This window comes from Caretta caretta, chromosome 5 (assembly GCF_965140235.1).
Source record: "Caretta caretta isolate rCarCar2 chromosome 5, rCarCar1.hap1, whole genome shotgun sequence".
NCBI classification, from domain to species: Eukaryota; Metazoa; Chordata; order Testudines; family Cheloniidae; genus Caretta; species Caretta caretta.
In genome coordinates, this window is record NC_134210.1 from 8,528,798 (window position 1) to 8,544,203 (window position 15,406).

At 41.5% G+C, this 15,406-nt stretch overlaps 1 long non-coding RNA gene across 1 annotated transcript in view; it reads left to right on the forward strand.

Moving 5' to 3' along the window:
- Positions 1-1,774, forward strand: part of LOC142071983 (uncharacterized) — a 104,051-nt gene extending 102,277 nt beyond the window's left edge. Inside the window, exon 4 of the long non-coding RNA XR_012668266.1 lies at positions 1,541-1,774. This is a non-coding gene — a long non-coding RNA (uncharacterized LOC142071983). The remainder of the gene's footprint in view (positions 1-1,540) is intronic.
- Positions 1,775-15,406: the final 13,632 nt, after the last annotated feature.

Sequence of the window (15,406 nt, forward strand, 5' to 3'; positions counted from 1 at the left end):
CAGAAGACTGGCTAAAAAATCATGGGATTTAAAAAATTGTGTGTTTTACCTTCTGGGTTTTGAACTTCTTGGGTACACCTGGGTCATACCTTCAGGCTGTTCTTCACAAACATGTGAGCTAGAAATTTCCTTTTTTTTTAATGAAAATTGTGATTGTCATGTAATCACTCATTTTCAGGAGATGGGGCTTTTAACAAAACACCAAATAGTGTAAGAATTGCAATAAAATCACAAGAGTTGGCAACACTGAGAATGCCAGTTGTGTGTGCGTGTGGGGGAGGGGCAAACTGAGACACGTTAAAAGGGCCAGATTTTTGGAGGGTGGCTGCTTAGCACTTCCCCCTATCAGATTTATTTTAACCTTTGATCCTCTTGCTCAAAATAATAATGAGGGTGTCCTTCCAACCTAACCCATATTTTAAAATAAAATACCAAGGTTTATGCTCATTTGTTTATTCATTTTCTAAATGCTAAGGCCATTTTGCCGGTGAGGCTCAGAGCAGAAGGATCCCAGGATATTGATTTTTCTTCATCATTACCATTTAATCGGTTCAAGTGTGCACCTCTAGCATGAACCAGAGAGTTGATGCTGGTTACATTTTAATAAATGTACTCCTCTGCCGATCAATACTTCCCTGGGAAAAAAAAGTACAGCTGTATCATATGTTAATGGGAACAAAATCTTTTTACTCCAGTCAGTCAGCATGACAAACAAGAATATGAAAAGTGTTAATGAAATGACTGGCTGTCTATAAAATGAAAGACTCACAAGACGGTCTCCTTTCTCCTTTTAATTTGATGAAACAAAATAGAAAGTTACACTGTAGTTTGTTGAGCAGGAGGTAATGTTAACAAGGAGAAATCTAATGCTCTAATGATGGCCAAACAGAAATATTTGAGCCAGAGTGTGGGATTCATTGTACAGGTGTGGACATAAGATTATACCACAGTACCCCCATTTAGACAGCAGGGGCCAGATTCTGACACCCTTTCTCACTTTGCATAGTACCTTACATCAGAAGTAGTCCTAATTAAGTTAGTGGGACTACTTGATGTCTAAAGTACTACTGAATATGTATCATAGGCTGGCCCTAACCTAACTGGAGCAATGACTACATCATTCATTTAATAGATTCAGAGATTTTTAGCCCAGAGGGATCTTTAGATCATCTAGTCTGACCTCTGGTATAACACAGGCCAAGAGAATTTCATCCAGTAACTTCTGTATTGAGCCCAATATCTTGTGTTTGACTGTTTTAAACTATGCACAATTTTGGAGCTTTATAAATACAGAGGAGTCACATCTTATGCGGGGGTTAGGTTCTAAAGTCAGTGTGTAAGGTGAAAATCGAGTATAGTCCAAGTTACCCTTGAAAATCCCTTAAATTGCCCATAAAGTACAGTATACTGTACATAGTTTTGTGTATACAACCCTGTACAGTAATATGTATAAATGTATAATGTATGCAGTAATGTGCAGTATATAATAAAGAGTATATATGTAAAATATAATTTTACAGTACTGTATTTTTAATTACAGGGTGTAATTACAGGGGGTCATCAGGGCTTGATGTCGATCCAGGAGACGGAGGTGAAAGAGAGCCTGGGTGATGGAGAGCGAGTGGTAGACAAAGTGGTTGGCTCTGGTTCAGCTCAAGAAGTTGATTACATAGTTTCATCTGCTGCTGGTTGTTTTTCCTTGAAAAACATGGTGATCAGCAACTGTCGCTGTTGTTTCTTGAGCTCCTCAAACATTTCTTGCTACGGTCTCAAATCGTCCATAATACTACGTGTGATTTTGAGGCTTCGTTCCAGAGAGGGATCGTATTCAGAAATTAAATCATTCAAGTGTTTTGCTGTTTGAAACACTTCAGCAAATTTATGAAGATTCCAACTTGCTGGCTCTTCATGTTCATCGTCATCGTCATCGTCTTCGTCTTCTGTAGACGATTTTATCAGTTCCTCTAACTCTTCATTAGTCAATGTTTCTCTATGGCTCTCAATTAATTCTTCAATTTCTTCCTCAAGGATGTCGATGAAACCATCACCACCGACTTGCCTGGCCACCTGAACAATGCGTTTCACTTCTTTGTCAATGGTAGGAAATCCCTTAAAATCATTCACACATTCTTTCCATAGGTTTCGCCAACATGCATTGACTGTTTCAGGCTTGATTGCATCCATTGCATGATAGATTCATTGCAGCCATATTTATGTGCCACGTTGGAGATCAATATACCGCCTCAGCATCATACCTGTTAAAATCATCAACCATGCCTTCATCTTCTCTTATGATCTTGTATATTTCATCTTCCTTCTCTGTGCCCCAGTCCCTGAATTCCGACAAGTAGAGAATGCTGATACCTGCCTTCATTTCCCCAATATACAAAGAAGCGCAAACATGTGAACCCAATCTAGGAACAAAACTTATCAAGTTTTTCAAGATCCTGTTCAAAATTTCCCTCTTGGTTATTCAATTCCTCAGTGGATTTGCTTAAAGCCTAAGACACAAGACTTTCCTTTCTCTGTCCCTCTTTCTATCCTGCTCATTTGACAATGAAATCCTTCTTGCACCTTCTCAAAAATTTGTTGCCACTGGTTGGAGCCTTCATCTGTGCAGTTACTGCCAACTGAAATGGCTTTCCTAATACACTCTATCTGTTTTGAAATGTCAGCTAAAAATATACCTTGTCTTATTTGTCTGTGCCTCTCAGTTGCTGTCTCCCTCTTGTAGTATTTTATTGATTTTAACTATTTAAGTTTGTGACAAGTTCTGAGGTAGACTTTTTATGAAAGGCGATAAGCAAAATAAATTTGGAGGGTAACATAGGAGCCAACTCCATGGGTCCTCCAAGGCTGGAGCACCCACGGGAAAAAAATAGTGGGTGCTTTGCACACACCGGCAGCCAAGCTCCCTGCCCGCCCCGCACCCCCTGCTCCTGAGCGCGCCACATCCCTGTTCCTCCCAACGCTTCCCACCCGGTAGCAAGATCCGCCAGGGAGCGGGGAGGAGTGGGAACGTGGCACACTCAGAGGAGGAGGCAGGGAAGAGGCGGGCCTGGGCCGGGGACAGAGGGGGGATCGAGCACCCACCGGCATGAGCAGAAGTTGGCGCCTGTGGGAGAGTAGGATATTCAAAAGAGGGCAGCACTGTCCTCCCTAACTGTCCTCCTAACTGTCCTCCCATTGAAGTCAGCAGTCAAACTCCCATAGACATTAGTGGGAGCAGAGATAGATCAATGCTAAATGATTTAGAAATCTGAATATGTTTATTGCAGAAATGATTATTAGCCATTCCTGGTGTCAATTTACTGTATTAATATTAACCTTTTTATTCTTTTTGGAGGATACCAAAATATATGACATTAGAAAAGTAGCTGACATTAGAAAATGGGTACAATTAGAGCTAGCTGGGATTTGTTGACCTTTTTTCTTTGGAAGCTGCCAATTAGTTGAAACCGAAACTGTTCATGGAAATGTACTGAATTTGATGAAAAATTCATGGAGAAGGTTTCTCAGGTCCAGGATGGAATTTCTGGTGGTGAGAGGGACAAACGAGAACCACCCCAGAGTAGCCAGAAGGGGTAGTTAGGGCACTCAATTGAGAATGCAGAAAACCCAGATGAACATCCCTGCTCTGAATCAGGTTCATCCCAGGTGAATGCAGTAACTAGCAGGCTAGAGAGTTAGTTTCTCCCTTTATTTTTTGTTTTGTTTTGTTTTTTTCTTGGAATATTTTGTTTTCATTCTGATATGGAACAAAAACAAATGTCAAAACACCTTTTTTTTTTCATGAGAAGGAATTCTTTTTTTTTTTTCTGGCCTGCTATAAGTACAGTGTCTGAATAGCTCGTTCTCCTTTAAGTAGTGTCCCTATGGATGCTCCACTCTAGATGTGCTTGCACAGGAGAATTTTGATTGCAGTGTCTGTTTGGCCCACACGTGCTTCTCCCCCCATCCCCCATGTTCCACCACAAGGCTAACCAACGTGTGTGGGCAAACCCCCTTCAGTTCCTTCTTAACTGCCACTGGCTAGAGACGGACCCATTAGCAGTCCATTTGTAAATCATTGTCTCTACTCTCTTTCCTTACAATTTTCAGTAGCGAGTTAATCTCCTTCTCTTTTAGTTGTAGATTTTTTTTTCTTTAATTTCTGCCCCACACCCTCCAAAAAAGAAGAGACTTTTAGTTTCCTCTTTGTCATGGGGCATGCCCGGCTCGCTGGGCTTCAAGAAGTGGTTCTCATGTAAAGAGGCCATCCCTGTGGTGGATAAACATCCCCACTGTATCCACTGCCTTGAGGAAGGCCACATTCCTCAGAAGTGTGATCTCTGTCAACAACTCAAACCCAGATCTCAGCAGGACATAGAGTTGAGACAAAAACTTATCCTGAGGGAGGCAACCCTTCAGCCTCCCCAGGACCCATGCCTGGAATCATCCACAAGGTGTGAATCTTCCCCACAGCCCTTGACATCCAGGGACTATAGGTTGAAGAAAACAGCCGTGGACCTTTCATGTAGGGCTGCTAAAAAGAGAGCAGGAGCGGCAGATACCACTGATGTGCCTAAAGACATAATGGGCATAGGCATCGGGCCAATGGTACCAGTGGATAAGGACAAAGACAAGGAGAACACCGCTAAGAAGATGCTGCCAGTATGAGCAGTACCTTCAGCACCTCTGAGTGCTTGGTATGGGTAAGATCCCTGATTCCCTACATATCACCCTTGACACTCGGTCAGTCAGCACCCACAAGAGTTCAGACCCTGGTCAAAGCACAGGTACCAATTTCCTCAGTTCCTGTGGGGTATTCGAGCCCTGCTCCAACCCAGGCCCTGCCTCCACTCTTCCCCTTCCCCGTGCCCCCACCCCCCTGCCTCTTCCCACCCTACCTCTTCCTGCCCTGTTATGCCCCCTCCCCCACCTCTTCCTGCCCCCACTCCTCCCTCTCCCCCCCAGCGCCTCCTTTACGCTGCTGAACAGCTGATCGCAGTGGGTGGGAGGCGCTGGGAGGGAGGCGGAGGAGCTGATCAGCAGGGCTTGCCAGCAGTCTGGAGTTCTGGGGGAGAAGGGGAGGAGGTGATCGGGGGGCTGCCTGTGGCTGCTGAGCACCCACTATTTTTTTCCAGTGGGTGCTCCAGCCCCGGAGCACCCACAGAGTCGGCACTTATGCATCAGAGAGTATTCACTACGTTTAAGTAACTCTGTGACACGGGGTCTGTCAGTAGCTTGTATTTCATCCCAAGGGAAGATGGGTAAGAGGGATTTATACTGATGGGGGTCGGGGGAGCATTCTGCCTAATTGCAAACAGGATCCAGCCAGACTGAATGTGTGGCCATCGATAGCCAAGAACGAAGAGCATGCAAATCACCATTCCGTCATCTTGACTGATGGGATGGGGCTGAGGGCAAGAGTTACAAAATGTCCTAGGTAATTGTCATAAATATAAAGGGAAGGGTAAACCCCTTTAAAATCCTTCCTGGCCAGAGGAAAACTCCTCTCACCTGTAAAGGGTTAAGAAGCTAAAGGTAACCTCGCTGGCACCTGACCAAAATGACCAAGGAGGAGACAAGATACTTTCAAAAGCTGGGAGGAGGGAGAGAAACAAAAGGTCTGTGTGTCTGTCTTTATGCTGCCTTTGCCGGGGATAGACCGGGAATGGAGTCTTAGAACGTTTAGTAAGTAATCTAGCTAGCTACGTGTTAGATTATGATTTCTTTAAATGGCTGAGAAAAGAATTGTGCTGAATAGAATAACTATTTCTGTCTGTGTATCTTTTTTGTAACTTAAGGTTTTGCCTAGAGGGATTCTCTATGTTTTGAATCTAATTACTCTGTAAGGTATCTACCATCCTGATTTTACAGAGGGGATTTCTTTACTTCTATTTACTTCTATTTCTATTCAAAGTCTTCTTGTAAGAAAACTGAATGTTTTTTCATTGTTCTCAGATCCAAGGGTTTCGGTCTGTGGTCACCTATGCAAATTGGTGAGGCTTTTTATCCAACATTTCCCAGGAAAGGGGGGGAGGAGTGCAAGTGTTGGGAGGATTGTTCATTGTTCTTAAGATCCAAGGGTCTGGGTCTGTAGTCACCTAGTTAAATTGGTGAGGCTTTTTACCAAACCTTGTCCAGGAAGTGGGGTGCAAGGTTTTGGGAAGTATTTGCGGGGAAAGATGTTTCCAAACAGCTCTTCCCCAGTAACCAGTGTTAGTTTGGTGGTGGTAGCGGCCAATCCAAGGACAAAGGGTGGAATATTTTGTACCTTGGGGAACTTTTTGACCTAAGCTGGTAAAGATAAGCTTAGGAGGTTTTTCATGCAGGTCCCCACATCTGTACCCTAGCGTTCAGAGTGGGGGAGGAACCTTGACAGTAATGCTGTACTTGGAAGTCAGGAAACCGTGGCGGGGGGAGAGGGGAATAGTGCATGGGAAACATCCCTTTTTGAAGAAATGGTTTGGGTTTTCATTGGAAAATTGAAAAACTCCAGATTGTTTAGGGATTTCTGTTTGTTTACGTAAATAAAAAAAAAAGGAAAAAAATCAAGACAACTGAAAAAAATATTATTTTTTTGGGAAAATGTTCATAGGAAAAAAAACCTTTCCCAACTACCTCTTAAACAAAACAAACAAACAACAAATAAAAAACCCTACAATCAGAGTTTTAACCCCCAAAAGGGAGATCGCCAGAGTCTCTGTGAAGTCCACTAGGACCTTTGCTATGGCTATTGATTTTCACATGGATGATGCTCAGATACTATAGTGATGGGCCACAGTATAAAACCCTCAAATAGATAAGATAGCTAGATCCAAGGCTCTTGCATTTCCTCCAGGTTCTGCACTGATCAAACACTATGTTGTGGAAATACTGATGTACCCTCACCTTGATATGACACTGAATTGTAATGCCTGAGAGCTGATCTGGGTGAAGGGACTTCATAAACAAGATCAGAGAAGAGAAGAAACTAGGGGCAGGGAGTGATGTTTTGAACACTGAAACAATTCAGCCCAAACCTAAAATACTTTGACCAAGAACCAAAATAGTTTTCAGCTAAAACTTTTTAACTTTCCCTTCGTGAATTCCAAAAAAAAGTCAGGTTTGGGGTTTTCAACAAAACCCCAAAACTTTTTAAGGTCATTTTCGATGAAGATGTTTTGTTTTCATCATTTTTTCTCCACAGGAGCACAAAAAAAAAGAAAGCCCCAACCCGCTCTAATTCTAAAGGTCCTAAGATAAAAGCTGCTATAGAAATGCAAAATACTGTTATTACTTTAATAAATAATCAGAGAACAATGGAACAAATTGTCTGTTCTGGTAGTTATTTTACCCATCTGCCCTCTCGTTTACTTGTGGTAGATAGTTTATCAAACCTGCCCTGCAGCCTGTATGCATCTTCTAATAAGTATTTTTATCTGGATGAATCTTTATCCTGTGGTATAAATAATTTCAGCTGTATAAATAAGTTAAATCCCATTTTTGAAAGATGCATTTATTTACATTTATTCTTTTACAGCATATCACTGGAAACCATTTCATTTGATTTGAGAAGGAGTGAGCAAGCTGGCTGCAAAAAAACAGAATTAACACACAGTAGCACTTCCATAAAAAGCTATATTTTTTACAGATACTTGTGCATTTGAGGAAGCACACTGTACAGCCAGGAAATGTCACTGCAGATGAATTTTAAATAAAGTGTTCATATTTCTTTGGGGACTTTCAGATCAGAAAAAGAAATGGAATATTTACAATTTGGTGCATAATTCATTTTCTGTGGGTAACTTCCAATTCTCCTCCAACCCCAGCCTGAGTAGGACTGAAATCCTAACAAAAATAGAGTTAATACATTATGGAGTCAGAAACAGAAAGACTAAAACAGATTTATCATAATTTATTTTTAATATTAAAGTCATCTGCATGAAATGGAAAGAATAACTAGAAGTTTCTGACAGAGATAAGTTAATCTTTTTACCTGCATTTTTGTTTGAGTATGAAATGAGCTTGAGTGGATCCAAATCCCCCAAACTTTGGGAAAATTCAAATATAGATATGAATTTTGCAGCTAGTAGCTATGAGTCAATTTCAGACCTGTAGAAAGTGATTCTGATCTCACTTACAGCAGGGGTCCTGCAACAAATTTTATAGTGCGGGGGGGAAGTCTGATGATGGAGACCATAGGAACCATGTATTTGGTGTTTGTTATTACTACTTCAAAAACATCCCTACTACCTACTACCCCCAGCATCTATAGTTCCAGCACCACGGACATACAGCAGTTTTACACAGGTCTAATACCATTGACTAAGATTTACACTGATGTAACTGAGAGAAGAATTTGGCCAAGTAGCTGCAATTCCACTGATGCCAGTGAAGTTTGGCATCAACTAGGAATTGTCTTTATGCCATTTGTTTGTACAATGCTTAGTACAATAGGACCTTAATTCCTGTTCAGGGCTCTTACCATGACCATGATAATGAAAATAATAATTAATGACTTTGATGTTTATGCACTGCTCTAAGATCCTCAGATGAAGGGGATGAAATGTAAGTACTATTAATATATTACGTGTTCCTCTGAGGAAAAAAAAATCTTGCAAAGGTCGTCTCGTCTCACTGCTAACCTGATACACAGCAGATAAAAAGTTTCACTCTGATTTCATGCCTGTCACAGCCCCTATATCACTCTGTGTTTATGGAATATTTCAAAGTTGTGTTCATTTCCACCTCAGTCAGATCTCCGGGAGGACTTTGCACTTGATAACAGAATGAGGCTGCCAAGTTTCTTATAAAAGAGGAAATGCCTTCAACCTATTTTGAACAAATTGTACTGGCTGACAGTCAAATATTATATTGATTTTAGCATTGCTCTCCTTGTAATTTGTTACATGGTCCTAGTCCAGCATGTCTCACTGACCTTCTTATACCCTATATTCCAGACATTCTTTTAGATTTACTGAAGCATGATCTTTCCTCGTTATAACAGTGCAATATGCCCTGCCCTCCTGCAGATACACCACAGGAAGGGACACCTCTTTAGACCAGCTTAAATGGGTGTCCATCGTTACCTGAAATATGTGTCTAAATCATTGTGGGGCCTAAATTTTTATATCCCAATAACTGATTGTAGGGCCCCCATGAGTAGTTGAACACCAAGGGGCAGGAGACTGTTCTGATTTACACCAGTTGAGATTTGCCCCATAGAATCCAATTTTCAAAAGTGGCCTCTGAGTGTGTGTCTCTATTCTGGGTGTCCAACATCAAACCACCTTGGGCCTGAGCACCCAGAACTCCCAAGAAGTCAATGGACCTTATTGACCTAACTGGTGGGTGGAAATTGTTGATGGCACAAAATAGGGTTGACAGTTCTGGTTGGATGGATTCCTGGAGGTTTTGTCACATGGCGTAATCTTTAATTAAAGATTAATTCCTGGCGACTTCAGGACAATCCTGGAGGGTTGGCAACCCTACTAGTGCACCCCAATTGCTTTGCACCCAGAACTTCCAGGTATAAAAATGGAGGCTAAACTTTCAGGATCTGGCCTCCTATAACAAGTGTGAGGAATCCAATCTCTTTTAAGGTTCAATCATTCAAGCCGTTATTACTGTGCTGTTATAGCTGTTGTTGGGCCCTTAGGACCAAATCCACCAGAACACCTAAGAACATGCTTAACTTCAAGCATTATAATTCTTATTCTTAAATGCTCAAGAATAAGCACATGCTTAAGTGCTGTGCTTGATCTGGTTGTTAATTTCTAGATTGAATTCGAAGACTTTGTTTGAAAATAGTTTTTACGATTTATTGGATTATGATGCCAGCGTAAGGCAGTGCAGCCAACTGACCAATGAGTGGCACTGTTGGGTCAAACCCAAAGAAACTAAAATGAAAGTTTAACTCTGGGTAGACTCCAAGAACTTTGCTTGTGTGTAGTTATAGACTGTTCTATCCTGGAAAATATTCTGGCTGCTGTATTGCCATGTTGTATGGAACTATCCGGTATTAAAAGGGAGACTGACAGGTTAACCTCATAAGTCTTTTGCAGCTCTAATTTCTTCTCTTCCCTGTTGACATGTTGCTTCGAAGCTGTTGAGGACCAGAAGCACTAAGTCAGTTAATCAGTGGAATCATTATGGTTTGGGGAACATGAAAAGGGTAACTCCATTAACACTTACTCCCAACATTTGTTGCATCTCTTCACTAATCAGATTGCTTTGCCAGTCCAGACTTTCTTATCTGACAGTACTAGTTGTATTACATATTAGTAGATTAAGTGATAGAAAACGCAATATTGGTTTTCGTCACTATTTAGTATGCAGTTAAAAATGTTTAAACTTGAAAATTTCTATAGCAGGTGCTCTTCTATTTTACTACTGATGCTGCTTCTCCGTGGACATGTCTAAGGGCACCCCGATTCATTCAATTACGAGGCTGCTTTTAGGTGGCTATTGTGGTGCAGTCAGTTTTGAAACTGTGGTTCCTTTTGTTTTTGGGGGTGCTGCACCTTTGTGAATGAAATACAGCAGTCAGCTTTGTCTTCAGAATTCAGTGTAGGCTCCGAGAGAGAGAAGATGTATGCTGTCTCATGAAGACTTTGGTTTTGTTCTTTCTTGTTTTCTTGATTGGACAAAAAAGGGTCATGCTGATTGAAAGTGTCTGGCTCACTATGTGTGGAAAAACTTAACACGCATCATCTGCTGCTCCCCTGCACTTCTTGACCCTCATCCTTATGGTGTTCCTGCGGTTTCTGCTGTCCCTAGGAGATGGAGGAAGACTCTGATACTGACACAGTTAGCAGAGATGAGGAGCTTGGGAGAACATTTGGAAAGAAAACTTGTTAAAAAAATCAGTTGACTCTTATTGGATTGAGAATAAACACTATGAATTGCGGGTCCTTTCACTTTAAATCAAGGGTGGGGGCGTTTAAACCATCAATATATGGTTTAAAAATGTTGTGAGATCAAAATCAAGGTGCTTGATATTTGCTATTTACTAATAACCCCCCCCTCAAAAAAAAAACTAATCTGCTTAATGAGAGCACATTTGGCTAAAGCCAAGGATTTGAGTGGTGTTTAACTGGGTGTTAAAAAAGTGGGGAAAAGTAAACTCTAGTACGGAAGTATCCAAATACAGATTAAAATAAATAAAAGATTAACTATTGTTTTTATTCTACATTTGCATGTTTCATTTTTAAAGCTTTTCAGGCCATATTTTTAAAGGCCTCTTCTCTTAGTGCCTGGTTTTGTTTTTTGTTTGGAATGTGCTGAGCACTTTGCTGGGTCAGGCCCTTAATCTGAATACTAGGCTGCTCATGGAGGTTTAGCAATTGAAGACCTGATCCTGCAGTCATTGACTTTAATGGGAATAGAGGGCCATCAGCAACTCTTGGAAGTGTAGGATCAGATGTAAGAGGAATCCATGGATACATTCAGTCAGCAAAGCACTTAATGCAGGCTTACTTATAAATATGCCCTTGCAATCATCTCTGCTTGACAGAGCACCTAAGCATGTGCTGTGACTTTAATAGGACTTAAACTAGTGCTTAGGTGCTTTGCTGAATCGAGGCCTGAATGTTTATATCTATACCTATCTCATCTGGATTAATATAATCTATCCCTATAACCAGCTCCATTGATATTTATGATATTTAATGCACTACCGCGTCACATGAAATATGTCTGCAGGTTATTGTTATTATTTTTCCACAAATCGTTTGCATCTGAAAGGCTACATCAAATAGCTGTCCAAAATAATGCAGATTTTTGTTTATCTTATCCAAAGAAGAAATAAACCACACATTATACACACTCAGAGACAGACACACACATATGTTAAAGGAATGAAATGCTCCCATCATTGCAAATGACAAAGAAAGCAAACGGATTGCTAAAAGCAATATAGCCTCTGTTCCTTCCACAAGGGAAAATGGCCTTTGGTAACGTAGCTCTCTGGAAAGAACTTTATTACTTTTTTCCACCCCCACTTTCCCTTGCTCTCTCTCTCTCTCTACCCCTCTCTCTCTCTCGTTTTAGTTCATCAATTCATCAAATAGCAAATGTGATGTTTCCTCCATATATCTCCCTTTCAGATTTCATTGACCTATGACCTGTAATGTCCCAATTTGCTTCAAGTACTTTTATTTATGCCATTCCTTGGACCTATACATTTTGATCAAAGGAACAGTATTCTCTGCTCAGTGCCTATGGAGAACACTTTGCAGGTACCATCAGTTCAGAAAAAGCAGTCACCCAATATATGAGATTGTGACAAGGTATAATGTAATGGTAGTTATGTGAACCTCCAATAAACTAGTGGTACTTCACAGATTACTTGGAGAGAAAGTCTTTTAGCGTGCTTGAAGAAGTATGAAATGAATTTCATTTCCTTCTCATTTACCTTGCTTTTGAAAGGTTTCATGCAAGATATGTGACCAACTATTATAGTACTAATCCATCCATGACAGAGCTCAATTTTCCCTGAGAATTTACTTCTGAATGGGCTGCAGAAAAAATGTGAAAGCTCAGAATTAAAGTATACCGAACAGAGCAGTCACTGAGCTGCGGGCAACTGTCTGTCAGGAAAAGCAGTTGGAACAAAACTATAAATTAACTTTTATTTTTACTTTTGAAAGTGGCCATCGGTGGTAAAGTTTTAAGGCCCCGTGTACAAACAAGAATTAAAAGAAACTCGCCATCGTCATGAGCAGTTCTCATTAGTGTAAATGAAAATGAGACCACAGACTAGGGACACTTTAAAAACAGAGCACAGCTATTGCTCTGTGTTTAGCTTCCTGTTATAAGGGGAGCTAAAGGCTTGTCCACACAAACCGCTCGCGGCAAGCTGGGATGCAAATCTTCCCAACACTCGCCGGCCACGCACAAAGTGACCGTGTGGACCCAGCTGCTGTGCATTAAAAGTTCCCTCGTGCACTTTAATATGCTCCTGTTTCAAAGCGGGGTAGATCAAAGGGCACTGCAGAACTTTTAGAGAGCAGTGGCGGGGTCCACACGGATACTTAGAGCACAGCAAGCTAGTGTGGGGCATATTTACCCCTGCTCCCATCTTGCTGCAAGCTAAACGCTTGTGTAGACAAGCCTTAAATAGTAGCAGGATGCTGAAGTTTTTTATCTTCAACTCACTAGTTCAAAACTGACTGGGGTCCACAGTGATCCCAGTTCTTTGCCATCTGATGGCTCCATGGGCAGTCAAGGTGAACTGAGTTGGTTCTCTGTTAGCCCATTAGTACAAAACATGATGTTTTTCTTGGGTAAAAATGCCGAGGTCAGCTTGCTATTGTTTGCAGGGTCATATTATTTGTTGGTCTTGAACAACTGCCGGAGGGAGGGACTCTGATAGGACGGGACCTGAACATAGTGCATTGCAGAAATCTTGGGCTGCTGGAACCATCCCATAGCAGCTCAGTGACTGTTTTAATGTATGCCACAGGCTTGTTTGGTTTCAAATATTGCAAGGATTGAGGGAAAATAATAGATGGCTTTTGGCCACCTTTTCCACCTTCCCCATATCAGCACAGCCCTTTGTTTGCATAGTCACCCCCACATTAGAAACTTGATATACCTGACCTTACAATAAGAATCTCACTTACAACCATCTCAACACAAGCAGTGCTATCTTCACAAGTACTGACAAATTTCACCTCTGTTTTGGCTATGAAAAGAGCTGTTTTGGTGGCATCTATGATTACATTCCACCTCTGCCCCAGAGCAAAATTACAAACATTTGTGAGTTTGCCTCAAGCAAACAGTTACCCTTATCCAAATTACATGTTGTCTTCAAGATATGATTATCATTGCCCTGGACAACACAAGGTGAGATTGAAGAATGCTTGGTGAAGCCACAAAAACTTGATTTTCTCCTGCCCCTTTCCCCCATCAGTTTCAGCAACTAAGGGAGAGGTCAATAGAGCAGTGATAATTTACATCAGCTGACGATCTCTTCTGGAGACTTTTTCTTCATCTATTTTGTACCGAATCATAGAAGTTAAAGATATAAAATACATTAAAAACACTAGGTCCAGGCCAATGCAGGACCCTTCCATACAATATTGCTCAGTGTTCTGTCAAATATTCAGTTCTCCAACACTTACAGTGAGTTTCAAAGGTATTGGGTAGAGCAGGGATTTCCAACCTGAACCTGAGAAGGAGCCAGAATTTACCAATGTACATTGCCAAAGAGCCACAGTAACATGTCAGCAGCCCCCATCAGCTTCTCCATCCGCTCCCAGCGCCTTCCGCCCACCGGCAGCCCCGCCAATCAGCGCCTCTCCTTCCCTCCCCACATCTGCCGATCAGCTGTTTCATGGCATGCAGGAGGCTCGGGGAGAGGGGGACGAGTGAGGGCACTGCAGGCTCGGGGACGGAGCAGGAAGGGATGGAGTGGGGACAGGGCTTGTGGCAGAGCCAGGGGTTGAGCAGTGAGCACCCCCCGGCAAACTGGAAAGTTGGCACCTGTAGCTCCAGCCCCAGAGCCGGGGCCTCTACAAGGAGCTGCATATTAACTTCCAAAGAGCTGCATGTGGCTCCGGAGCCACAGGTTGGCCAACCCTGGGGCAGAGGAAAAGCCCATTGCAGTGGTGGAATGCTGCCTTACGACAGAGACAGTACTACAGGGAGACCATAAGAAAGAACAGGTCCATTGTGGGGATGCTCCACAGATCACTAGGAATTTCATGGGTTTGCATGTCTCAGACTTTTCCTTATTCCTGTGCGGAAGCAAACCCCACCATCTCAACGGGAGACTATTTAGAGACTCTCGCAGAGTTTCCTGAGCTTTCTGTGAGTTATTCCTACATAGCGGACTTGCTGATCCACTGTCACATTTTTTTTTCTTTCCCTTATTTCTTCCTTTCTTTCATCCAAGTGGGCAAATTTAGCCATGGAATAAATGGGCACAACTCAAGTTGACGTCTGTTGTAATTTTACCCACCTACACCGTTTGGTCGACTGCATCATTTTTAACTATAGCACAGAGAATTCCAGCTACTCACTCTGGTTGGCTCTAATCTAACTAGAGCTGTGTAAAGGGCTATTTTTTCAATTAGCTGGCTATACCAATAATAATTATTATTGATAATTAATAATTAACTGCTAAAAATTAGAGTTGACCCAAAACTAATTTTTTCCAACTCTTTTTGTAAACTGAAATGTCAAAAAGAAACCCACAACAACTTGTGGTCAAATGAATCATTTAGTTTGACCCTAAATTAAATGCTTCATTTCAGCTTTGAGTTTTTTTACACTTAAAAAACCCCAAAAAAACCCATTGAAGTAAATTTTAAAATGAAAAAGTTGTTTCAAATAGAAAAATCCAATTTAAACATTTTGATTTTTTTTTCTTTTTTCCTGACCAAAACAATGTTTTGATCAAGGCAAATCTGTATTTTTCTGTTTCTGTTTGCCA